Source organism: Mixophyes fleayi, chromosome 6 (genome assembly GCF_038048845.1).
Source record: "Mixophyes fleayi isolate aMixFle1 chromosome 6, aMixFle1.hap1, whole genome shotgun sequence".
In the NCBI taxonomy this organism is placed as follows: Eukaryota; Metazoa; Chordata; class Amphibia; order Anura; family Limnodynastidae; genus Mixophyes; species Mixophyes fleayi.
The window spans coordinates 180,529,553-180,555,506 of record NC_134407.1 but is presented as its reverse complement, the minus strand read 5'-3'; the positions used below and the strand labels follow the sequence as shown (position 1 = coordinate 180,555,506).

At 39.9% G+C, this 25,954-nt stretch overlaps 1 pseudogene; it reads left to right on the top strand.

Moving 5' to 3' along the window:
• The first annotated feature begins 24,063 nt into the window (after positions 1 to 24,063).
• LOC142095556 (5S ribosomal RNA) lies at positions 24,064 to 24,182 on the top strand (annotated as a pseudogene).
• Positions 24,183 to 25,954: the final 1,772 nt, after the last annotated feature.

Below are 25,954 nucleotides of genomic sequence, written 5' to 3'. Positions count from 1 at the left end.
AAGGAAACAACTACTTTTCAGTATTACATCGTAAAAATGTTTGTAAGAAGCTAGGAACTTTTGCCTGCCTATAAGAAAGTACAAATATCAGGTAAAATCATTCTTTTGTCAGTTAAGCAAGGCATGGGTAGCCAAGGAGCCCCCACACAACAGGCTCCCCCAATCACAAAACAGCAATATTATTTGACTGCAGGGACCAATAGGAAGCCTATTGGTCCATGTGGTCACAGGCCCTGAGGTTACTAGCATGACAACAAGCTTAGCAGTGCTGTAATATAGCAGTGTAGAAGCCTTGGGAAAACTGCAGTTCCCAGGAGCAGCTAAGTTACACTTTAAAGTTACTCCTTTAATGACAAGTGAGGCTTTTAGGATGAACGCACTTAAAGGGCGACAGGGTTTGTAACAGGCTGAACACTTACCTGAAGGGGTTAACATCGGGTGGGGCCTGACCAATGGTAGTTCCTGTGGGAGGGTCCTGGATTGGATATAGCAGACGGCACTTCCTGGTTTGTCTCACTCTGCAGCACGAGATCCCACCCACCCACTCCTTAGTTTAAGTATTTTATGTGTAAAGGTCTGCGGTAGGAAGGCACTGCGTTCAGCGGCTGATTAGTGGGCGCACAGGTATTTGGCCGCAGGTTACTGTCCCCTTAGAGGCACCAGTAACTCCTTTTTTGGTCCTTCGGTGAGGAGAGTCCCTGTCCGGCTCAGTGAGGGAGGGGAGCGTGAGTTTAGAAGGGGCCATCACTCTGACGCCAATTCAGCGCATGATAGTTTGGTATGTGTTCCCCCTGGTTAGTGGATGTACGGCGGTTTGCGCCAGTCCCCATGTGATCTAGTAGTATCAGCTTGGGAGCTGTTTCGTAGTGCCCTTTCTCCGCCACCATAGGTTTAGTTTAATACTAAAATAATAATAAATGTCCTTCCATTTTTAGCAAATTATACGTGACTCCGTGTGTTTATTTGGATATAAATGTTTATGAATTTTAAGGTTGATGTGAAGATTATGGGAACATACACAGTGAGCCCTTTAGTAAAATTACTGTGACAGGGACCCATATACATTATTTACCTTATTCCAGTCTTGCAGTTGCGGGAATTAGATTAGTCTATAGTAGTGATTCTGAGTAAAGAAGCTCCTGCACAATTACAGCCCAGACAGTGCTCACAATGAGGGCTAATTATTTTGGGGCTCCGTGATTGCATGCTAAAGAGAAATGGTAAACACACCTATGATATGAGAGAACAGTTTTATAACAAACTTATTTTGTAATGGTAACGGTCAGCCTTGCAGAATGAATACACTAACCTCTTCTCTGTTAACATCAACATGTACAACATCTTCACTATTTATGCCCTTAGCTATTCACTGATTTGCACACAAATTATTACTAAATGGAGAGTTTATGTATTGCAATCTGAAGCATAACATTCAGGGACCTATTAAAACAAAAATTTGGTCTCATTTCAATTTAGTTGGAAGCCTCAATTGCTAGGAAAGCACAAAGCAGCATTTTAGAAAATTAAATGACTAATTTCCGTTTTTCCTCTCGACATAATGACCACCTCAATTAGTTTCCTATTTTAATGGTTGAAGAGAGCAAGAATCAACAGTTTATAGTATGGGCAAGGAATCCACACCATCTGTTTATAGTCAGATCTTATGGAGTGCTCATTTATTGATTAAAGAATTATAAGAATAAAGATAGTTTGCATACTAACCATGAGCATTGGTCGGAAAATAAACATGAATCCCATTTTTTAAATTCCATCACAGAGGTTAGAAATGGAAGAACTGTGGGTGTCTGAGGAGTTTATAGAGGTACACCTAAGTTCCATTGAGGGGGCACTAGAAAACATGTTATTAAAACTGTACTTAAAATGATTTGCTAAAAGCAAACATGCCCTTTTGTTGTGTGTTACATAGCTTGACCCAAAAACCAGGCCCAGGTGGAAAGGCCAGCTAGACCCAATCTTACAGCAGGAAAATTACCCTGTCACTCAAGTTCTAACTGGTTGTTATAATTCAATTATTTTCTTTTTGCTATACTTCTATTATTAATTGCAGACTCTCATTCATCGGCAGCCAATCACAGCCGTTTACCCACATTGGCAGCTTATGATTGGCTGGCTGGATATTTCACTTCAGTGTCAGCCAATCACAAGTGTCCAGTGTCAGAAACCACTCATAGTTACCTCCCTGTAAGGGTTTTGATAAGTTAGTTGTGGGCAGCAAAGAGATTTTTTCCTTTCTAATTTGGACTATGATGGATCAAGACAGAAAAAAAGTAGAAAAAATTATTTTATTTTCCGTTTGGACTATGACAGATCAAGAACAAATATTTTATTTTATATTTAAATAAAGTTCAATTCAAGTTTATTTTACAATCATGTGTGTTTACTTTTTTTTTTTTGGACATAACAATCAGGGGTTGTAGTTTTCATTATACTGGAATCACTGGTGTCTGTCCAGAGGTCCCAATCTTATATGAATTTCGAGAATGGCCTCTGGGAAGGAGGGGGCATTTCTCACAGAAGCACCTGATCTGTGATGAGTAGACAGAGGTTGGTTTTCACTATGACAGGGGACCCCATGCTCAAGGTCTCCCTACTTTTGCAGAAACAAGCCCAGTCCGTATACAGCTGGTGCTGGTTGAGGATTGAAGGGCATATACTGCATGCTAATTTCAATGAGATATCTACATGTAGCACATATGCTGGAAACATCTTTGGAACGAATGAACAACTGAGATGAAAAACTCCGAGATTTTGAAAACATTTTTTGGGGAAATCAGTTTTTTAAAATGGATGAAAATCGCTATAAATCACATGGATTTAATAGAAAATCGCTGTTAAGATTAGTGAGTTAATCTTTTTGATTGATTTAAAGAAGATGGGAAAGGAAAATTTTCTTGAGATTTCTCTCACTGACTACAAAATCAAGACAAATCATTGCTTTTAAGTGTGCTCATTTTGCAGGGCAGTGTGATTTGTAGGTTTTTCCAAGGCAGGAACTATATATAATGTTTGTTAAAAATGCTGAATGTATAATTTCTAGACATTAAATATATGAATATATAAATATGAATAGGAAGCCTATATGTAAGTGGTACATTAATGAGTTTAATTGTATTTAAAACTTTTGTTATCCAACAAGTTGTGGTAGTGGCGATATCCTTACCCCCACTCTCTCTATTATGATAAGGGTATATTTAAGCATAAGAGCTGCTTGGCCAAAGTTTGGGGGCCTTTTGTGACCCACCCAGTACTTTGAGTCTAGAATGCAAACACCCATCGGATGACTATCTAGTATCTACCAGGCCCAGATTTGTATAAATGCCACATAGGTCCTGGCTTAGGGCAGCAGAGGTGCAAGGTTGACACTTCTTACTTGGCTTGCCATTATTTTTATTTCAAACTTAAAAGATTTACTGCTTTGCCCATTATTAATATTAAACAGAATTGGTTCTGAATTTTGATTTCTTTTTTTTTTTTAAAGATGGGATACTGTAGGGGTTGGACCATGAAAGGTTGCGATAATGGAAGGGAGGGTTTATTTGGCAGCACAGAAAAAGAAGCAGAAAATGTAAATCCATGTCTGTTTACTATTGTGCTTTTATGAAACTCGGTTGTTTGAAGGACAGTGCATTCACAAGATATATTCTGGATTATGCTCATATAGAAAGCAATATATCTGGCATACATTTCTTATTCTATTTATGAAAATATGCCCAAATCTCTCCATTGTACATCCAGAATTTATTTTAAATGTCCCTGGGAAAGTATTCTTTGCAAGCATTTGCAGTTCTCGATGAAAGTTTGCACGATGGAAACAGTAAAAACGTCAGCCTACAACCACTTGTTGTACCCCCTACCAGTAGTGGTCTACCCACTTCATTTAGCTTTTTCCTAAGAAACTTCTTGGTTTAACCTTCATTTATGAGATAAAGTAACCATGAGAGTGAAGATATACTGGGATTGTCTTTGTTGCATATGGCATCAAATGTTCACATATCTTCTCCTGCTACTTGAGCTTCATTTAAACAATCTTGTATTTGTATGTGGGCCCATAACTAGACGCATAGACGCATTCATGCAAAACCAAAAAAGCATAATATTTGGAGCATTCATAGAAATATAAACACAAATGACATATGTGCTGGGGGAAGCGACATTTTTAAATGTTCGCAAATGACTCTTACAACATAAACTTAAGAGTTGCTAAAAGAATGTTATAATAACAAATAACCAAAAATCATTAAACTGGGGAATGACAAATACTAAGAACAGTAGCACCATCTGTCTCCATTTTAGCATTACATATCATCAACACCATTTATTTATATAGCGCCACTGATTCCACAGCACTGTACTCACTCACATCAGTCCCTGCCCCATTGGAGCTTACAGTCTAAATTCCCTAACATACACAGAGAGAGACTGAGGTCAATTTTTTATAGCAGCCAATTAACCTACTAGTATGTTTTTGGAGTGTGGGAGGAAACCAGAGCACCCAGAAGAAACCCACGCAAACACAGGGAGAACATACAAACTCCACACACATTAAGGCCATGGTTGGGAATTGAACTCATGACCCCAGTGCTGTGAGGCATAAGTGCTAACCACTGAGCCAGCTGTCCCTACTCTACATGACATCCACGTTAGCAAATGTGGACATAGTTACTCCAAAAATATCACCAATGGTTTATCTGTCTTAATATGACATATGACATTGCAAATTAAAAATGGATAAAAATGGAAACTGAGTAGTGTGCTTCTCCTGACAACATAAGGTCCAAGCAGCCATTATAAGCAGAATGCTGGGCTTTGTAGTACCAGAATGCTCGCAAATGATGTCTTCAACTACGTTGCATGAAAGTAAACTGCATAACTAGTTTAGTTTGGTCCTTATGACATTATCTTGCTCTTTAACGAAGATGACTGTATTCACGTTTTAAACACTTCTGGTAAAATGTCACCCAGTGCTAAAGCCTTATATTAACCTTAAATTTTCTCAATCAGGATGTCACAATGAACAAGAGCTGAATGAAAATATACAAGACACAGTTTGACAGGTTTTGCAATAATATCCCTATCTCGTTCTCCAGAGGTATTAACATTAATCTTCTTCGCTTTCTATTTTAAGTTTCTAGCTATATCAGATAATTACTTATCTGTAAAAGGCAGATTAGAAAAATGCATTACACTTCTACCATTTATCCCTTCAACCACTTTGCTGCAGTGGATTAATACGCGGGAAAAGCATTTGGAAAAAAAATAAGGTTAGTAGTAATAAAATAAAATAAAATGAAAATCTTGAAGGCTTGTGGGTGTAGAGCCTGGTACCGTTTACAAATGGTTACAAAGACATTTGGCAGATGAGGTCATAGTAAGAACTCTAGCAGCCTAGATCTGGCTTTCGATGACAAGGACATTTGAAATGAACATTCCTTAGCAACTCTGGAAGAACATTTGTCTTCACTCTCCTCCGCATGGTTCAGATCTCTTCTGTGCTGAGGGAGGGGATCTGCGCAAAAGTAAAGGGCAGTTGTCTACAAAAAGGGGGTCCCACTAAATAAAAGTAGGATCTATGCAATGGATCTCTTCTATTTTTGTGTAGATGAGATCTCCATTGCTTGAATTGCTTCTTAACAATTCATACCTTATTTGCCTCTTTATGGTCTTCACTGCCTGAGTAGTGGAAGGCTATTTTTTTCACTTAGTTTCCTAACATTGGATTTTGTCTCAGATGGCGACATGACCCTATTATGTATCCAGTCATGCCATTTTTAATTAAAACATAAATAAAACAACCCACCTTCCCCAAACACACACATATCTTAGTTTCCCCCAGGGCCGTCTCTTCCATAGGGCACGATGGGCAGGTGCCTGGGGGCCCTTCAGCCCAAGGGGCCCTTCAGAGGCAGCTAAAAAAAAAAGTTCCTGAAAAAAGAAGAAGAAAATACTTACCTTGCGGTCAGCTGGTGATCCGGCTCCCTCCCTGGTCTCCTCCTCCGTGCTGCGCTCGCAGTGCATGTCGGACGATGATGTCACGCCCGCCCAACATCCATTGCGGAGCGCAGCACGGAGGAGGAGACCATGGAGGGAGCCGGATCGCCAGCTGAGAGCAAGGTAAGTATTTTCTTCTTCTTTTTTTCAGGAACTTTTCTCTCTCGCTGCCTCTGATGGGCCCCCTGGGCTGCATGGCCCATATATATAATAATCTTTTTTTTTTTTTTATATATATATAGGGGCCCCAGTGCACTGCTTTGGCCGGGGGCCCCAAATGTTGTTAAGAGGGCCCTGATTTCCCCACTGGTAACTTATATGAGAAAACCTTAAACATGTATCACAGATTGATGATTCATAATTCGGCAATAAGAGGGAATAATAAGAGCAGGAACAGGGATAGATAGAAGGGAGCCAGGGTAAGAAGGGGGAGGGGGGGGGGAGCACAGAGAAAAGCAGGTGGAGAAGGAGAGAGAGAAGAGGGGGGTATCTGCGTTGTGGGCTCATAGGAAGAGTGGACAGAGAAAGGAAACGTATAAAGGTAAGATGATGTGGTCACATGGAAGAAATAAGGGAGAGGTGAAGAAACACAGGGGCGACATAGGAAGTTACATTATAATAGTATGGATATTTTGGAGATATGAGGGAAAATGTAAGTAGACAAAGGAGACATGAAGAAATTTGGAGGACACGGGGTGGATAGCCTTACATCATTTAATTTGTTTTATATTATACTATATAGTGTTAAAATGTATCTAAAACTAATTTCACACAAATTTCACACTATCAAAATCCTAAAGCTACTGGATATTCATTCAAAATTTCTGCACCAGCACTTCTGAATACCTACTTCAACCACTGCATTGAATGGTAATAAAAAGTTATAAATTCATAAACATATTAGTCTTTTCTGAACCAATTCAACCGAGAGGCTTAGAAATAAAACAATCTTATTTTGGGGGCCCTTTTAGAAAAAAACATATTTTGGCAAGCTTTTCTTTTTGGGTTGCTCTAAATGATCATGTTTACATGGCAATTAAGATAAAATAATATGTTCTGCACACAAGAGGAAATGATGTAATAAAAATGGAAAGCTACCATACAGTACAGTATGACCCTACACTTATCTTGTAAATACATCCTCTGAACTCTCCAAATTTCTCCACTTTGTACCACACACACAGTGGGTGTGAAGAATGTATTTTTGGTTGAACTGCTTAGACATGTAATTGAAATATACTAAGCATTTACCCAGTGGAAACAGTAGGCACATAAAACACTTTGATCAACTGAACTACTCAATTGGCCTGCTGCTGAGCTGAACATTCTCCCATTTGCTTAGTGTAAAATCTGCAAATTAGTGCTTAGTAATTACTACTAAACAAGCTGCACACATGCAGATTTGCACACATATGACACTTGCTACTGGAGAGGGGAGAGGGAAGTAAAGTCTAACATAGACTGAGTACAATAAGGGCTAGATTTACTAAGCTGCAGGTTTGAAAAAGTGGGGATGTTGCCTATAGCAACCAATCAGATTCTAGCTGTCATTTTGTAGAAGGTACTGAATAAATGACAGCTAGAATCTGATTGGTTGCTATAGGCAACATCCCCACTTTTTCAAACCCGCAGCTTAGTAAATCTAGCCCTAAGAGCCTGTTTGTGTAATTTTGAACAGATGGTCACTGATGCACATTGGGACACATATATACGTTTGTAAGTAGCTGTATCAAATGCAGGATCCTGAGAGCAGTTGCAAATACATGTTGGGATGTGCACCGGCCACTTTTGGTGCCTCGTGTTTTGTGTTTTGGATTCGGATTTGCTTGAGGTTTTGGGTTCGGATTTGTTTCGCAAAACACCTCACGAAAGGTTTTGGTTCGGATTTAAGGATTTGGATTCAGATTTATTTTGAAAAAAACATAAAAAGTGCTAAAAACCAGTTTTGTGGGTTTTTTTTTTCACTCCTACGCTATTATTAACCTCAATAACATTCAATAACAATCATTTCCACTAATTTCCAGTCTACTCTGAACACCTCACAATATTGTTTTTAGGCCAAAAGGTTGCACCGAGGTAGCTTGAGCACATAATGCCAAAAAAAGAGGTACAAGATGGAATTGTTCTGGGCCCTCCCTCCCACCCCTCGCGAGATTCGACGCGAGACTTGGACGACAGAGCCTCGTTTTCATTTTTTTGCCTGCCGGAAATATCCGAACAGTGCTCGGATCCCGTTCGGATCCGCACTGTTCGGGTGGGCTCGGATTAGCGGAATCCGAGCCCGCTCATCTCTACTAACTAGCAGCTTCTGATTGGTTGGTTGTATATTCACCTCTTAAGAGTATAGGTGCTTTCTTCATTGATTGATCATATATTATCTGGTTTTGTTAGCGTATTTTAGCTATATTTTTTATTTTATTTTACTCATACATGAGAAGGAGAGTTATACCTGCTGTACGCGAAAGGTTTTTCTTAGTTTTATTCCAATTCAATAGTGAACTTGTATTTTGCCATCAAGGCAAAAGTTGAAAATATTGAATATAAGTTTATCTGATGTTTGCCTGATGTAATCCTGGGGCACATGCTACTGGTGCACACATCTTTCAGCTCTTCCAAGTTTGCATATTTGCACAATTGCAGTTTATTTATGAACACATTCTATGTCTGTGGGTTATTTTATGTGTTCAAACTCAGCATCAGCTTCATTTCCATGTGCATGTCTACATTTCCTAATTCAAAACATGGAACATAGTTTCTTCTTGAGTTAGTTAGTGTTCAACTACAACCCCTAGCATAATCTGCCTCAACCACAAGTTATAAGAGCTTGATGAAAGCTGTAGCTCTACAGCAGCTGTAGTTGAGCTAGAATTAGGTAGGTTGCATTCATCTATAGATGTCTATAGAATGGATTCATTGTGCTATGTTACACCTGAACTGAAAGGGCCACTGGGTTTACTAGTTTATCAATTGGCAGCAATAGGAATCAATAATCTTCATGACCTATGAGGGGATTGAATAGAAATGTATCAAATCAATATTTGCATTGAACTTGAAGTCATGCTTAAATACACAGTTAAAAATATGCCTTTTTAAGATAGCAATGCTGTTCATCTTACTCCATACTTGCCAACTCTCCCGGAATGTCCGGGAGACTCCCACATTTTTGGGCATTTAATAACAAAGAGGACCACGGTTGTTTATTGGCCCACTGATGACAGAGTTGGCACGATAGACCCAATATAAGGCCTGGGTCTGTCACAGAAAGTAAGGCAAAAAAAGGAGTAAACGTTCTCCGGTACAAACCATGTTACAATGCATTGAGTGCAAATTAGTTTATTATTTTCCACATAAGAAAAATACTGGCTGTTTTTTCAACTTTATTTTTAACTGAAACCTAAAGTTGATCTAGGACATGCCCTAACCAAATTATAAATCTGTCCCCACATTTTAAATTTTTTCTCCCCCTCCAATGTAACATGGTTTTACCTAGGTGCAAAGTTACTCCTTTTTTATGCTTTGCTCTCCTAAATGACTCAGGCCCATAGTCACTTAGATATTTAAAGGGTGTAAGATGGTTTGGTCTGAAATAACACAGCACCTGGTCTTGAGACCATCAATAGCAAGCCATTAAAGAGAAGCCTTAAAAAAGTGAATAAAAAAGTAGCTGAGTATTTGGAAATCAAGGGGTCATTTATCATTAGGCATTGGGATTTAAAGTATCACACACCGAGTTATATATGCAAGATAGAGTGCATTTATTTTATATTGGCCTGGGCATATTAAATATACATATATAAGAAGCAGTGGAGAGTGTATTCAGAGCAGAGGTAAATTTAAGGTGTAAAATGGCCTTTATGTAACAGTTAAGGGGCTTATTGGTTTTCCCTGGCGAAAGTGGGACTGTAAAGTGGAACTGTATTTGGGGAAACCCTTGGAATGGGCTAGACGGAAATTCGGGAGGGGTTCCCTGCACGCTTGTTTTGGGTATTACTCCCTGGGTTTTGGATTGTCAGCAGGACAAGTCAGATGGGCAGTGTATTGGGTACTGTAAATGTTGTCCTTGGATTTTAGTCTTGGTTTATCTGTCACAGGCCCTGTACATGCAATTGGTTGCCCGATACGCCCCTCCCCTTTACTCTTCATATTCTCTCCACTGCTTGGTGTAGTGTCTATTATTGAATGAGTGATTATTGATTGAGTGTGGGACAGAGGGGCAGATAGTAACCCTGTCTAAGATCATAATTTTTTCAAGGTAGGCTCCAGGGGCAGAAGAGTGGATCATCGTGTAACGTAGAAAAATTTAGATAGGGGTCCAGCAATGTCGAAACACATGCACAGAAGAAGCCTCTGCTCTGCTTTTTTGAGAGCAGTGCGTGAGCATTAGGGAGGAGAGGTAACCTCATAAGTAGAGGGTGATTCAGCATTGCCGGGTCCCCCACATATCCGGGCCCTCTAGTAGCCACATTCCTGTACTTCTGCCACAGGTAGTGATTGTGATGCTCAATGCTGCTCTTTGGCAGACCACTGTATGCTTACTATAGGCAAACTGCATGAATACAGATAAGTAAAGTATACGATAAATGATAGGATTATAATTATTATTACTATTCTTTATTTATATGGTGCCACAAGGTGCCTGCAGCGCCGTACAAAATACAGTACAGACAGTATACAAGGGTATGACAGTACAGAGTAGAACAAGTATAGCCAAGACTTCAATATCTCCAAGCAAAGCAATTAGAGTGATGTAGGAGAAGAAGAAATGGTATTGAGACAGAAGGGAAGAAGGCCCTGCTCAAAAGAGCTTACATACTAAGTGGAGGGGAGACGGACAGCAGGCACAAGGGGAGTCAGTAGAGGGGTTCAAATACAAGAGTAGACAGGAAAGTGGGAGGTGATGAGAACGATAAGGTTAAGTGGATGGTTGGAAGGTCTTAAGGAACAGATGGGTTTTGAGAGCCTGCTTGAAGTAGCCAAAATTAGGGGACAGGCGAATAGAGGGAGGGAGGTTGTTCCAGTGAAGGGGGGCAGCACGGGAGAAGTCTTGAACTCTGGCATGGGATGAGGTGATCAGTGCAGAGGAAAGGCGACGGTCATTGGCCAAACGCAGGGAATGGGCAGGAGTGTGGATGGAGAGGAGATTAGAGATATAAGGGGCAGTGGAGTGGGAGAGGGCCTTGTAGGTGATAGTGAGGAGTTTAAAGAGGATTCTGAAGGGTAAAGGGAGCCACTGGAGGGCAAGGAAGAGAGGGGAGGCAGAGGAAGAGCGGCGTGAGAGAAAGATAAGTCTCGCAGCCGCGTTAAGTACAGAGTGTAGAGGGGCGAGATGGGAGTGGGGGAGGACGGTGAGGAGAAGGTTGCAGTAATCGAGACGGGAAATAATGAGAGCATGAATGATGGTTTTAGCATCAGTAAAAATCAATACAAGAGACATGTACATGGAGAATTAAACTTTCATTTGTGGAGATACCCCTGAAAACAATCAGGAGCATTTTCATAAGTGGAGCACAGGAATAGAGGGTGTTGCCTATAGCAACCAATCACATGCTGTAATTTTAGAAAATGAAAGCAAACATCTGATTGGTTGATGTGGGCATTTTTCTCTGCACCATAGATTTCTCATAGCACCTGTTGCTTAGATCATTGAAACTGGCTAATTTCTTTGAATTGCTCACTACATTATTGTTACAAGTGGAGGTCTATTAAGGAGTGTAAAATGTCAGCTGTGTAAAATCAGCTTTGTCCTGCTGGTCTCCTTAATTTTTTACAAGTGCAGCACTATTCCCACAAAAGCACATAAGTTTGTGGAACAAGATAATGGCGTTTGTGGAAGAGTTTGTACTAGCGGAGGGGAGGAGTGGGGCATAATGAAAGCATTACTAGAAAAGTATGGACCACCAGCGCTGCTAGTTTTGTGGATTAGGGCAAAATAGTAATTCCTTTTGCTCAGCAAGATCAATAAAATGTGATACAGAGGTAGAGAGGGTGTATTTTTAGGGGTGTACCTTTATGTGTGGAGGAGCACAAGGTAAACTCCACTTTGCACAGCTCAGAATGCACTTCAGGGGGTAAATTTATCAAACTGCGGGTTTGAAAAAGTGGAGATGTCGCCTATAGAAACCAATCAGATTCTAGTTATCATTTATTTAGTACATTCTACAAAATGTAGTGCGTAATGAGTGCACTTCATAAATGAGTCACACCATTTTCAAACAAAAGACTAATACAATTTTAGTTTTGTTCCTTATATTTCACCAAGTATACAAAACAGGATATCATATCACGTTATTTATATATTTAAAAAAACAAATCAGACGAAATCAGACATAAACACACCCATACCACACACCTACTGTTGAGTGTTCATTATGTTTAAAAAACTCTTTGCCATGTGAAACATAAACGAAATTCCCCAGTAATATTGACAGCTTATATCTACCATGCACTGGTAAACATTACAGGGCTCAACTTTTTATTGCAATAAACACTGTCATGTACAATTCACTGTGTGTCATCAGGCCACAAAACATAGCTTAGAAAGGCGAATGAAGTATACACTCAAATCAATGAACTGGAGCATAAAGTAAAATTACTGATTAAATATTCAATCCTTTGTATTGTTTTAACAGGAATCCTGAAAAACAAAATATAAATGTATTAAACAGAAAATAATAAAAATGTCACTACCTGGTACACCACAATCCCTATCAAGTTCCATTTACTGAATTTGATTACGTACTTGTTACATTTTAGATACTCCTTTTGAATATATTTTAACCTATGAAGTCCAGAAAATAGATAGTTAACAAAAATTGCTTCTTACATGCAGCTAAAAATGAATTTTAGTGTGTGGTTGGTCAATATTAAAAAACATAGAGATGTTACCAGGACATACGTTTCCACGAAAAAGTCTTGAATTATCCCAGCAAATGTCTGGTGACAGAGAACAATGCATTTCTCACAACGTTTATTATTTAAATTTGGGACATAGTGCGTGTGACACATTAGGGGCTTCTGGTGCGCTGGATATTTAGGCTGTTGGATCAATCCCTTAAAATCTGGACTATCGCGTCTAATAGGACAGTTGGGTGGTTAGACAATGTATTGCACTCAGATGTATCACAAATTTACATCAATGTTCTGTCAAGATATAGGGCATTTTACATATATATTTTATGTTTTTAGTAATATAAAGCAGTTCGTATATAGGCCTAGAGGTCCATTAAACCCTTTCTTGTGTTATTGAAGCATTGAATTCCATATGTTTCAGGTCCTATTTGTTGGTGAAGAGAAGATAGGTGCAATGTATGACTGGCATGTAGCAAGAGTAAAACTAAAGTGTATATACCATGTACTCCTATTTTACTCTGTGTACATAAGTAGCGTTATTAAGAGTACATGGAGCAGGAATGTTCTGAAAAATGCTAAAACAACACAAAAGCAAATAAAAATGCAAATCATTATGCTAAGATGCCAGCGGGTATGTACCTTTAATAAATTTGTTACCTTTATCAATATTATTTTGGGAAAATGCTGCCTTCTTTAATGACCTCCGAATTAATCACTTCAGGCTGGGGGGTATATTTATTAAACTGCGGTTTTGAAAAAATGGAGATGTTGCCTATAGCAACCAATCAGATTCTAGCTGTCATTTTGTAGAATGTACTAAATAAATGACAACTAGAATCTGATTGGCTGCTTTAGGCAACATCTCCACTTTTTCAAACCCGCAGTTTAGTAAATATACCCCTGGGTCTTTTCTCGTTATTTAGGAGCTGTCAGAAAGGGAAAACAGGATTGGCCAGTTCGAAGTCAGTGTAATGAAATCAAAGACCTTATGTGTTTCTATGTAATAAATAATTTGCCCTCCTTATTTGCTTCAGCTTTGTGAATATGCACCATCTTTGTACATCGCTACCACCAAAGTGTCCTAAGTGTATCTCATACTTGCCAACTTTCCTGGAAAGTCCGGGAGACTCCAGAAATTCGGGTCAGTCTCCCGGGCGAGCTGGCATTTCTCCTGGATCCTGGATATCACTGAGAATCGCGTCATTTGACGCGAGTCTCGGTGAATCACGCCATTTTGGAGGGTGAAAGGGGGCCAATCGCGTCATTTTGGCCCCACCCCCGCAATGTAAATTACAGTTTCGCGGGGAGGGGGGGGTAAAATGACGCTATTGGCCTCGCCCCACCCCCTCCCGCCCTCCAGTCACGCCCCCTCTCCCGGAAACTTGTTTCCGGGAGTTGGCAAGTATGGTCTATCTATATCTTCAGGTCCACCGTAAGAAATATATTTATACAGAAGCTGGTATGGAACAGCCGTGGCCACACAAGCACTGTAGTATGGCTTTTTTCCTCATTTAATATGTTTTAGAAATGAAAATAACATGCTGGATCAATAGGTTTTAACTGTGTCAAATGAAGTTTCCCTTCCAAATGAGTAATATTAATTGAGAGAAAATTACACAAAGAATATAAACAAATATCTCAATGCAATTACAAACCCTCCTTTTGTGGTTTGGAAAATCTCTCTTGTTATGACTGGGGGATGTTTTGTCAGTGCAAGAGGAAGAAAAAGCACTTGTACGTTCTCTCATTTTCCCAATATACAGCACAGGATCCCCTTACATTTCAAATACCAGTAATAAAACCCTCTATATCCTAATAAACATAAGATAAGGTGCAGCTGTTGCAAGCCTAAATGCCTAAACACTGTACTTTAGTGTAGACAGAGCAAAATAGAGTGCGGAAAGTATTTGTTTAAATAATGTTAGTTTTCTGGAATTACTTTTTAATTGTTTTGACTGCGTATGAAGGAAATCACTGTAAAAATATACTTTATTTAAACCCCCAAACAAAACAAGCACTTAATCAGCAACTATAGCATGGACCCACCCAAATATAACCTGGATTCACTTGTGTAACAGGGATAACTATGTTATTATGTTACTTCTGTCAAGCAAAAATCTTTGCCATGAAAGTTTATTTTATTTCCCTTAAGCCTGAAGGGACAAGCTAACACTCAAAGCAGACTTAACAAGATAATCACTTTCTTAAGTACTTGAGGATTTAGTGTACTGCTCATTTTCTGTATCCTACACAAGTTACCTATTACAGCGGTTTGACAGTAGAGGACATAGATTGTTTGTCTCTTGTAACTTTTTTTTTCTTTTAGAACTCCTTTGTATACAGAATGTTTCATACATGTAATAATAGACTGATGTTAATAAACATACCCAAATGGACAAACCTAGTCGTATACTCTTTTGTTTACGTAGTTCTTATAAAAGGGTTCTGTAAAACGAAGTATAAGTAACTCAGAAAATAAAACCTTGATTCTTTGCATCCATTCTTTAATAAATATAGTGTGAGTTGTTATATTAAACAGTGCCACCTTGTGGACAAAAGACCATGAAAACAAAACAGCAAAATCAAAAAAGGGCTTACCTAGCAGTAACTTGTATACATTTAAAAAATAGGGGAGTGATTTTCACATAATCATCAGGAAGAGATATGCATGACAAACATGGTTTAAAAGGCAAAATATTCGAACTGGAAAAAGGAGCAGGTAGGTGAAGATTGCAGAATTGCTTGAATACTGCAAACAAAATTCCTCTGTGCATTTGTGGGTTTTCTGTCCATGCTAGAAGGGAAAATGACAGCAAAAAGTAAAAATGTTACTTCAAAGTCCTGCTTAGTATCATGTTTGTGCTGCCCACTTAATTAAAACCTATCTTTGTTTTCTTCTTCTAAAAAAAACTGCTTGTTTGAGTTCCCTTCACGCCTTATTAGAGTTGTAAGATTAAGAGGATCGAGAGAGTTGTATATTTTAAAACTTTATTCATACCAGGCATCTCCCTCTGGTAAGAAGTGTAACCAGATGCAACACCATGTACTGATGTAGCATTGAGCTGGCATTAGGGCCACAGTTTATACAGAGGTGGTGAGGTGGTGTGGTGTGTACAAATGAGACCCCATTTTTTGATGGTCAATGTACAATACAGAGTTCCTTGCCTGGTGGTCTAGTGTACAATACACAGTCCATTCACTGATGGTCAGAATACAATACAAAGCCCAGTTCCTGGTGCCCAGCATACTATACAAAGCCCTGTTCCTGGTAGCTCAGTATCCAATATCTGGACTGATCCACAGTTACCAAGTGTGCGCTATAGAGATCAATATCTGGTGGTCATAGTTGACTCTAAGGGAGGTATTCAATTACGATTCGCCGCATGGGTCCCAATACTGTAACATCGCAGATTTCATGTGCTCACGGAACTCTGCGATGTTGTGGGACCGCAATGCCACTTTATACATGCAGCCAAGCATAATCCACGAATCCGCGAATCGTAATTGAATACCCCCCTATATTTTAAACCCAGGAGCACACTGTACAATACTGACCATATTCTCTGGTGGCCCAGTGTACAACTTATTACACTGTGTCTGTCATGTTTTGTAACACAAAATTTATGCTAGGTCCATCGAATCTATATTTTTCAGTTATAAAATATATTTTCTGCAAAAAATAAAATACATTTTCTGTGCTATAAAATACATTTTTTTGCTACCAAAATGATTTTTGAGCCACAAAATAGATTTTGTGACTTACAAATAGTTTTATCACAAAATATATTTTGAAACAGAAAATCATTCATCTATAAATAAAAATTCTGATGTTATAGTGATGAAATGATTTTGGGCCTAAAACTGAATTTGTTACACAACATACTTTTTACTACAGAATTGATTTTGTGCCAAAAAAACACATATTGACCTCATTTGGAAAATTAGACTGACAATTCTGTAGAATTGAAAATACACCAAATATCCATATAATAATCAAAACACACTATAACATATTTTATTGTAAGAAGGTTTGGATTTGCAGGGCCTTGTATTATGAATGCCTGCAAGCATAAAAAATGAAAATTTAAGACTACTGATACAATATTGTTAGTTATACATAGTAACGTTATAAAAAGACACAGGTCAAGTCCATAAATTCAAATTGTGTTGATATGGAGGAAGGAAACACAAATTCCCAGTGCAACAGTTGTCACTTTAATTGTAGATCAGTTAAATTTTTTGGATCAAAAAGCCCTATAATCTTGCTACTAATTATAGCTATGGACACTAATTCTTGTAAGAAAGACATCCAATCCATTCTTAGATTATGTAACTGAATTTGCCATTACCATCACACGTGGTAAGAAATACCACAAAGTAACCACCTATGCAGTAAATTCTATCCTGGTGGTAAATCCTTCTCTTTTCCATTTGCAACTGATGAGTCCTTGCACTCTCTATGGTATTGGCATGAAAATTAAAACTTAGACAAATCTTTGTATTAACTTTCTTTGCAAAGTAAGCAAACCTAGTTTTTCTAACCTCCACCTTTTATCTGTGTCCTTCTTACAATGACATTCTGGAAAACTGTACCCAATAATCAAGATGTGGTCTAACAAGTAATTAATGCCATTTTCTTTAAAGCCACTGCCTGGCACTGTGGGCTACTGTCAGCTAGTAAGTTCTTTTCCATCTTAGTTTTCCCCCAATTAAATTCAACTTAATGTGTAATTAGCATAATTAGCATACTAATTACCATAACCAAAGCGTACAATACTACATATATCTACATGAACACATTGGCCCTGAGTCGTTAAGGCACGTATCTGCCTTTTTGAGCATATTGTCCGCAACATCCCATGGGGAAGTGGCATGTGGCCGTACTTATTTTTATTACAGCTAGCGTTGCAAACATAAACTCCTAGAACAGGCAGCTACAGCAGCCGCCTTTCCCGTAGATCTGATTATGCTCACAGGTACTCGGATGCACCCAGGTCTTAACTCTAAGTAATAGGAGTTTATGTTCAGCGACCGTGGGATGGGTGGTAGGAGTATTACCTGGAGACAGAACTGAAACTAGGATGGTCCAAGACAACATGTACACAGGCGAGGTCCGGTAATCAGGCAAAGGTCAGGGCAACAAACATGTGGAATCCAGTGTACAGGCAGAGGTCAGGGCAACAGAAGTCAGTCAATTTGCAAAAAGAACAGCCTGGAGCTAGTCAGCAGATAGGTGCACTGAAGCTATAACAGGCAGGGAGGCTAAGGCCTTACATAGTATTACCGGCCAATCAGAAGCAGGGCTGATCACTGCATTAATTAGCCCCTAGGAGTCTGTTAATTAATTAATCTAACTGGATGGGCTCATCTGGCTGTTTGACAGCTTTTCAGGTGTGGCAGCAGTGGAGAGGAAGTATCCTGGTCAACAGCGGGCACGCAGGAGAGACGGCGTTCCCATGCAGTAACTGTCCAAGTCAAGCTTTGGCACACACACGAGCAAGCGAGGTTCCAGATGTAAAGTCTGCACCTGCTAGGGGTCTACTTTAAATCCCTGCTGTCAATCATAAACACACAGATACACACCACACGTTATCTAATGGAATTGTAAAATTTTGCTCCCTACACCGGCATACTCTCCTTTAAACACCACTATATTGAGACCCATTGGAAGATGTTCATTATGGTTCCACTTCGTCATAGTGGAATTTTCTGAGATTAAAGAAGCTGCATTGAATTAGTTAGGTATTTATTTTTTCCACCACTACATGTTTTGGTTTTTTTTGTTCCTTTTTTGGGTTAATGTTTACTGATGCATTTATACCCTATTAATGTGCCACTTTTATTTTTTTCAATGTTAAGTGCCTGTTTACTAGTAGTTCAAGAATTTTTTTTCTTTTTTCTTTCTTTTTTGTTGATTTTACTCCTTACAGTTCCTCCAATTGTTCCCAATTTATTTATATTTTCGTGTTCCTTTTTTAACAAACATATTTGTTTTGATTTTGTTTTACAGTTACATAATGAGTCTGGCAAGCCGACCTGCATGTGTGAATATATTTGCAAACTTTCTTGTTCAAAGAGCTGAAAAAGTTTACAAGCCATTAGGTAATGTAATTTTTGGACCCCTTCATGCTTCTCGCTAACATATATCTTTTCTTTGAAATGGCTGGGGCCCCTGGTCAGGGGAGGGATGGCAAATTTTAGCCCAAGGGGCATAACCCGACTCAGCAGCCTATTTTAATGGAAAAACTGCAGGTGGCCCAGTGACCCAGGCCAAGGTAGCCCACTATGGAACCAGCCTGGGGGGCAGATGCTCTCCCTGCCCCCTAGCCCAGCCTGCCCCTGCTTTTACACCCCATGACAGGTGCCATCCCATGTGTGCAATGAGAGGAGTCTCCAGCAGCAGGAACAAGGTAAGTGTGAGGCTGCTCAAGTGTGTGAAGGATGGAAGAGGGGGGGGGCTGCTAAAGTGTGTGATGGAAGAGGGGGCTGCTAAAATGTGTGAAAAATAGCAGGAGGGGCTGCAAAAGTGTGTGAAGGATGGGAGGAGGGGGACTGTTAAAGTGTTTGAAGGATGGGAGGAGAGGGACTGCTAAAGTGTGTGAAGGATGGGAGGCTGGGGCTGAGAAAGTGTGTTAAGGATGGGAGGGGGGTTGCTAAAATGTGTGAAGGATGGGAGGAGGGCGGCTGATAAAGTGTGTAAAGGATGAGATGGGGGGCTGCTAAAGTGTGTGAAGGATAGAAGGGAGGGCTGCTAAAATGTGGGAAGGATGGGAAAGACACTCTACCAACTGTCCTGAATCTGGTGGGGCAGACCCAAATATGGGTGACTGTCTCGCTTAGTCAGAATTTGATCTGACAACAAGGACAGTTGGGAAGTTTGTCCCACTTCACACTGTACTGCTTATGAATGCATAGCTGCAAGCACCTAACATATATATATAAAATCATAAGCCCTCTGTCCCGGGCCCCCCAGAGCCTTATTCTGACTCCGGTGATTCTTTAGTAGTTCTTGCATTGTTCCCATTGCCTGCCTTCTACTTTACACTAGTCCCTTTCTCAGATCACTTTATTGAGCATATGGCCAGCCCCCATTACACTCACAATATAATTAATCCTGCCTCCTTTGCACTTACTATATCACCAGCAAACCCTTGGAGTAGCTCTCCTCTTCACTTCACTTATGCCATTGACTGCCTACCTTCCCTGCACTGTTATTAATTCAAACACCCTCAAACACAGGGCATATTTAGGGCCCATAAACAATTGTTACAAAAGAAGCGTTTTCATACAGATGCTCGAACCATTTCACCTTTGAGGTAATCACGCTGGATAGCCATTAATTATAAGGATTATTTTTAATGAATTTTTGAAACACACAGTACACATTTTTTTTATATAAAAGAGAGTGATTTGATTGGCAGTTTGCAGCTCATGATATCAGGGAAAGATGTAATAGTGCAGTGAGGTGCTCATATGCTGCTCTGGCAGACTGATCAAATACAATTGTGCCAATGTTCCTAATAGTTCAACTTTGAGCACAGAGGCATAAACCAGTCGCAGATTATGCAAAAGGATTCATGTAACGCAGTGGTTCCCAAACTTTTGCAGTTCGCGGCACCCTTAGAGTCTCCATAATTTTTTTAAGGCACCCCTCCAAAATAATTACTGAGCAGTCCTGTTTTAGAAGTAATTGGGTCAAAAAATTGTAATAAGTATTTAGGTCAGGACAGAAATGCTTATTTAGTTGTATGCAAAAATGCCCCCTCTGCATCCAGACACTCTGCCCCCACTGCCTCCAGACACTCTGCCCTCTCTCACACTGCCCCCTCTGCCCTCTCTCACGCTGTCCCCCCTCCTCTGCCATCTGTCACGCTGTCCCAGCTCCTCTTCCACGCTGTCCTCCTCCTCTGCCCTCTGTCACGGTGTCCCAGCTCCTCTGCCACGCTGTCCCTCTCCTGTCACGCTGTCACTCTCCTCTGTCCCCCTCCTGTCACGCTGTCACTCTCCTCTGTCCCCCTCCTGTCACGCTGTCACTCTCCTCTGTCCCCCTCCTGTCACGCTGTCACTCTCCTCTGTCCCCCTCCTGTCACGCTGTCACTCTCCTCTGTCCCCCTCCTGTCATGCTGTCACTCTCCTCTGTCCCCCTAGTGTCACGCTGTCACTCTCCTTTGCCCTCTCTGCCGCGCGCCAGCCATAAAACAAACAAACAGAAACACTTACCAATCCGCCGGGTGCCGGGACCCAGCATCCTCCTCTCTCACGCAGCCTGTCACTGATATGACAGCTGCGTGAGAGAGGAGGATGCTGGGTCCCCGCGCCCGGCGGATTGGTAAGTGTTTCTGTTTGTTTGTTTTTTTTTATGGCTGGCGTGCGGCACCCCTGAGACAGCACCGCGGCTCCGCACAGTTTGGGAACCGCCGATGTAATGTAATAGCCTGACACTGGCAGCTTTTTCCCTGCATTGCCTTAGAAATGACCCACTGTGTACTAAATCATCACTTCTAGGTTTTCCTAAATGTTACTACAACCATATTCCAATACTTTTAAATATCCCGCCTACTTTTGTGTTGACCCTACCTACAGATGATTTGGTTCCGCCCACATGGGGCCACTTCAAGAATTTATTCCAGGGCCACTTTAAGTTCCCAATTCACACCTGGATGTGTGAATTATGGGGTATTGTGTTTCACCTGCACTGCAACACAATACTTTTGATTATAATGTACTTATGTCTACTTTTTTTATATCCTATGCAAGTAAAGTATTTATCTTTCAATAAAAAAATGTGTGTGTCATGTCTTAAAATGTGTCCTCCAATCACCTGGTACAAGGTACCTTACCTCTTTACATCTTTAACTACCTAAATTATTTTCTTTACCTATTCATTACTTTGCTTTTGTATTTATTCTTTGGGTTTTTTTGTTTTTGTATATGTAACATCTTAAATAAAAGTCAAACACTAGTATCAATTCTCTATAATTGAAATATCTATTTACCAAGAGAAGGTCAGAAGAAGAACTTGTTCAACTCTGTTTTGTAACCTGAAAACCGGACTATTTCTAGACTCAGGCAAGGACAAACTGTTTATCACAAAATACCATGTCATTAGGCCTCAAACCTGCACAGTGTGTTGCGTCTTAATTATTACATGCCATAACTTGTTTATATGTGCATCAACTCAAGCTTCTAAAATCATAGCCGAGGAGAGAAATAATGAACAAAATAGCACTGTGACATTATTGTGGGAAAGCATAGAGACTGTTATCACAATGGTTAACCATAAGTGAGGGCTTGTGTTTCCTGTGTGAGGTCATTTCATTTGTTTTTGGCTGTAGACAGCGTGAGGTTGGTGAATCTGCTTTTACATTTTGGTCACATAAGGAGCACGAGATAGGAAGTCTGAGGGAAGAACAATATTTAAGATGCAGACACGTGGGATAACATACAAGAAGGCAATTGTGTAGGTGCCAAGTTTGTCAACTGTCTCTGATTTGCAGGGATGGACCCGGGGCCTGATTCATTAAGGATCTTAACTTGAGAAACTTCTTATTTCTGTCTCCTGGACAAAACCATGTTACAATGCAAGAGGTGCACATTAGATTTCTGTTTTGCACATAAGTTAAATGCTGACTGTTTTTTTATGTAGCACACAAATACTTGATAGCTTATTTGTACACTGAAATTTAAAGTTGATATTTGTGTGCTACATGAAAAAACAGTCAGTATTTAACTTATGTGCAAAACAGAATACTAATTTGCACCCCTTGCATTGTAACCTGGTTTTGTCCAGGAGACTGAAATAAGAAGTTTCTTAAGTCAAGATCCTTAATGAATCAGGCCCCTTGTTTTTAAAGTTTTGTCCATGACAGCATTCTCTTATGTGCACAGTGTCACTTCTCTTGTGTTGTGCGCTACATGCAATTCTCAGTAGCTATTCTTATTGTTTATATTGAAGTTAAGTATTTGCAGTTGTTTTATGAGGCAATGATCATGTAATGCTTATCATCAGGGTGGAGTTCTCTTTAGCTTAATCTTTTAACCGCTTAATTTCAGATTTATAAATGTAGACAGAAAAACATTTTCAACATTCGACAAACCAAAGAAGGTACAGTCAACAATCTCACAATTACAGTACTTCCTAATTCGAAAATGGGAACTAGTGTAAGTGGTGATAAGAATACACTTGTAAGAAAAACATAAACACATAAATAACAACACAAGCTCACTTGACATGCAAATGCACATGTTTGAGAAGAAAAGTTGTAAGTGTTTTTAGTGTAGTCTGGTGTTTGTGGTTTTGTATAGTACTGGATGTATTTTATGTTAAACTGTTTTCCACATAAATTTCATTTAATTACAGTAGGCATTTGGCATACATATTAGCTTCAACATACTCCACACCAACCCCAGTACAAAAGACCACCTGTTTACCAATACAAAAAAAGAAGGCACTGCTCTTAACTCTCTTCTTTCCTAATCATCAATCCATAACTGTGTCTGGATTCATCTCCCCCACACGGAAATGGAGAAAAAATATCTTATTCTATAAATATTTTATAGGCAGAACGTGTATGATGTATTTTTTTGTCAATGCAAACATGGTATGAAGGTATTGCCATTTTTGAGTCAGCATATTGTGTGACACTAAAACAAGAAATCTTATGTATACCTATGTAAATTAGAATCTGGGTCAGGATCAGGGGGAAAGTATCACTATGACAACTGCATTCCTTTGCTGGTAGGGTGGCTCGTGTCCTGTGTGTTTGTATTAGAGATAATAAAGAAACTGTTCCAATGATGAAACATACAGATTTGGGAATCGCAATTCTGCTTTTTAATTAGCATGGTTGCTTAGTGGTTAGCACTTCTGCCTCACAGCACTGGGGTCATGAGTTCGATTCCTGACCACGGCCTTATTTGTGTGGAGTTTGTATGTTCTCCCCGTATTTGCGTGGATTTCCTCTGGGTGCTCCGGTTTCCTCCCACACTCCAAAAACATACTAGTAGGTTAATTGGCAGCTACCAAATCGACTCTAGTCTGTGTGAGTGTGTGTATGTTAGGAAACTTAGACTGTAAGCTGCAATGGGACAGGTAATGATGTGAATGTGTTCTCTGTACAGCGCTGCGGAATTAGGGGCACTATTTAAACAAATGATGATGATGATGATGATCATGATGATGATGATTTTGTATTCTTATTTATTGCCTACAGCCATACCACCTTCAACAAACCCAATTGCATCTGATATTGAAAGCAATGCAGGGCTGGACCTGGTTAGTACTTCGATGGGAGACCACCTGGGAGTACCAGGTGCTGTAGGCCAGTATATACACATATTTGAGTTTAGTGGCATAATTTGTTATATTAACTATGTTTTTAATAAATTGATTTATATGATATTATTTGGATATGTTGTGGCATGAGCACTTTTTATGACATAGACTTCTGTTCTTAACCTCTACGACACCCTCTAATCACTGGCCTGGTCTCTTTCCATTTTACTTCTCTACATCCTCTGGATGTTGTCTTGACCAAGCACTGGCCTGTCTGTTGAGCAAGAGGTAGCTGGTTTGAGGGCACTTACTTTATCCATAGCCATGCCTCCTGCCAACAAAACTTTTTGAGCACATAGCTCCAATACATTAAGAATGATATTGCACATCCTACAGTGTGTCTCCATCTGAGTTTTCTAAAAACATTACACCAATGACCTGAAGAAAAAGACAAACCCCGAATGAGTCTGAAAAATGCTGACTTGTGCAGAGTAATAGGTAGGCTACAGTTAGTCAGCTTACAACATAATAGTGAGTACAATAGTGATGTCAACAGATTCATATCAATAAATAAATACAGACCAAAATATATATGAAATCAGTATTAAATGTAAGTAAAGAAATCGTAGTTGCCCTAGATTGTGAAATACTTTGTAATAGTGAGGTCCACTGTTTTGAATATTCCAACACCTGGCTGGCAGTTATTCTCTTTCCTTCTAGCTGCAATAGAAGGAAAGGGGAAATCAACTAATATGCTCCTTGCATGTATTTAAGTCTTTTCCTGGCCTACTCTGGTGAAGTGAGAAGCCAAGAAATAAAATGATGTAAAAAATGATTCCATTTGTTTTGTGCACTTGACAACCTCCACCGCTTCTGTGCTCCCCGATCCTGCTACAGTAGTTGGACCAGCAGAGAATAGTGGCACCTCTATCACAGTATGTGGTCAGGTGTTACTGTGTATACCTTCACGAGTTTTATTCCCGACCATGGCCTTATCTATGTGGAGTTTGTATGTTCTCCCCGTGTTTGCGTGGGTTTCCTCCGGGTGCTCCGGTTTCCTCCCACACTCCAAAAACATACTAGTAGGTTAATTGGCGGCATAGGTGTAATGGGGATGACTTGGCCTGGGGTTTAGCTGATTGGCCCGATTGATTTGGGGCAATGGTGCTTGCAGATGGGGAAGGCTGAGGAGGACATGCAGACAGGCACCACTTACCCAGTACTGCAGCTCTAATTGGGTTCCTGTCGTCACTATTCTCCCAGGTCAGGCCAGGCCTTCCACTCCTGTTACATATAGGCGCTCAAGGGGTGGGGGGGGTTGGGTTATGACAAGACAGTGTGTGATTGGTGCACTGGCTGATGACGTCACTGATGCCATTGCCACTGACATATTAACAGCATAGTTTCAAATTACAGGTACTGAAAAATGGGACCATATTGTGAGTTATAATTATTATTACTAATGTTATTATTATAATATTTTTTTATTTGTAAGGCCCCACAGTGCTCTGCAGTGCCAGACAATGGGGTAAACAGGTAATTCCTTAAACGGGCACAAGGCTGACAAAATAAATGTAGACATGAAAACATAGAGTAGGGATATCCCTGCTCACAAAGGAGCTTACAATAAAATGGGGAAGGGGCACAGCTACGACAAAAGGAGCAGCAAGTATGGGGAGTGAAGTTTATGTCAATTCTGAGGATGTATCAGTGTGAACAGCATAGGAAGAAGTGAGTTAAACACTATTAAAGATGTGGTTTAAAAAATTTGATGGCTGTGAAGAGTCTGGTAGAGAATTCCATAAGTGGTTAATTATAGCT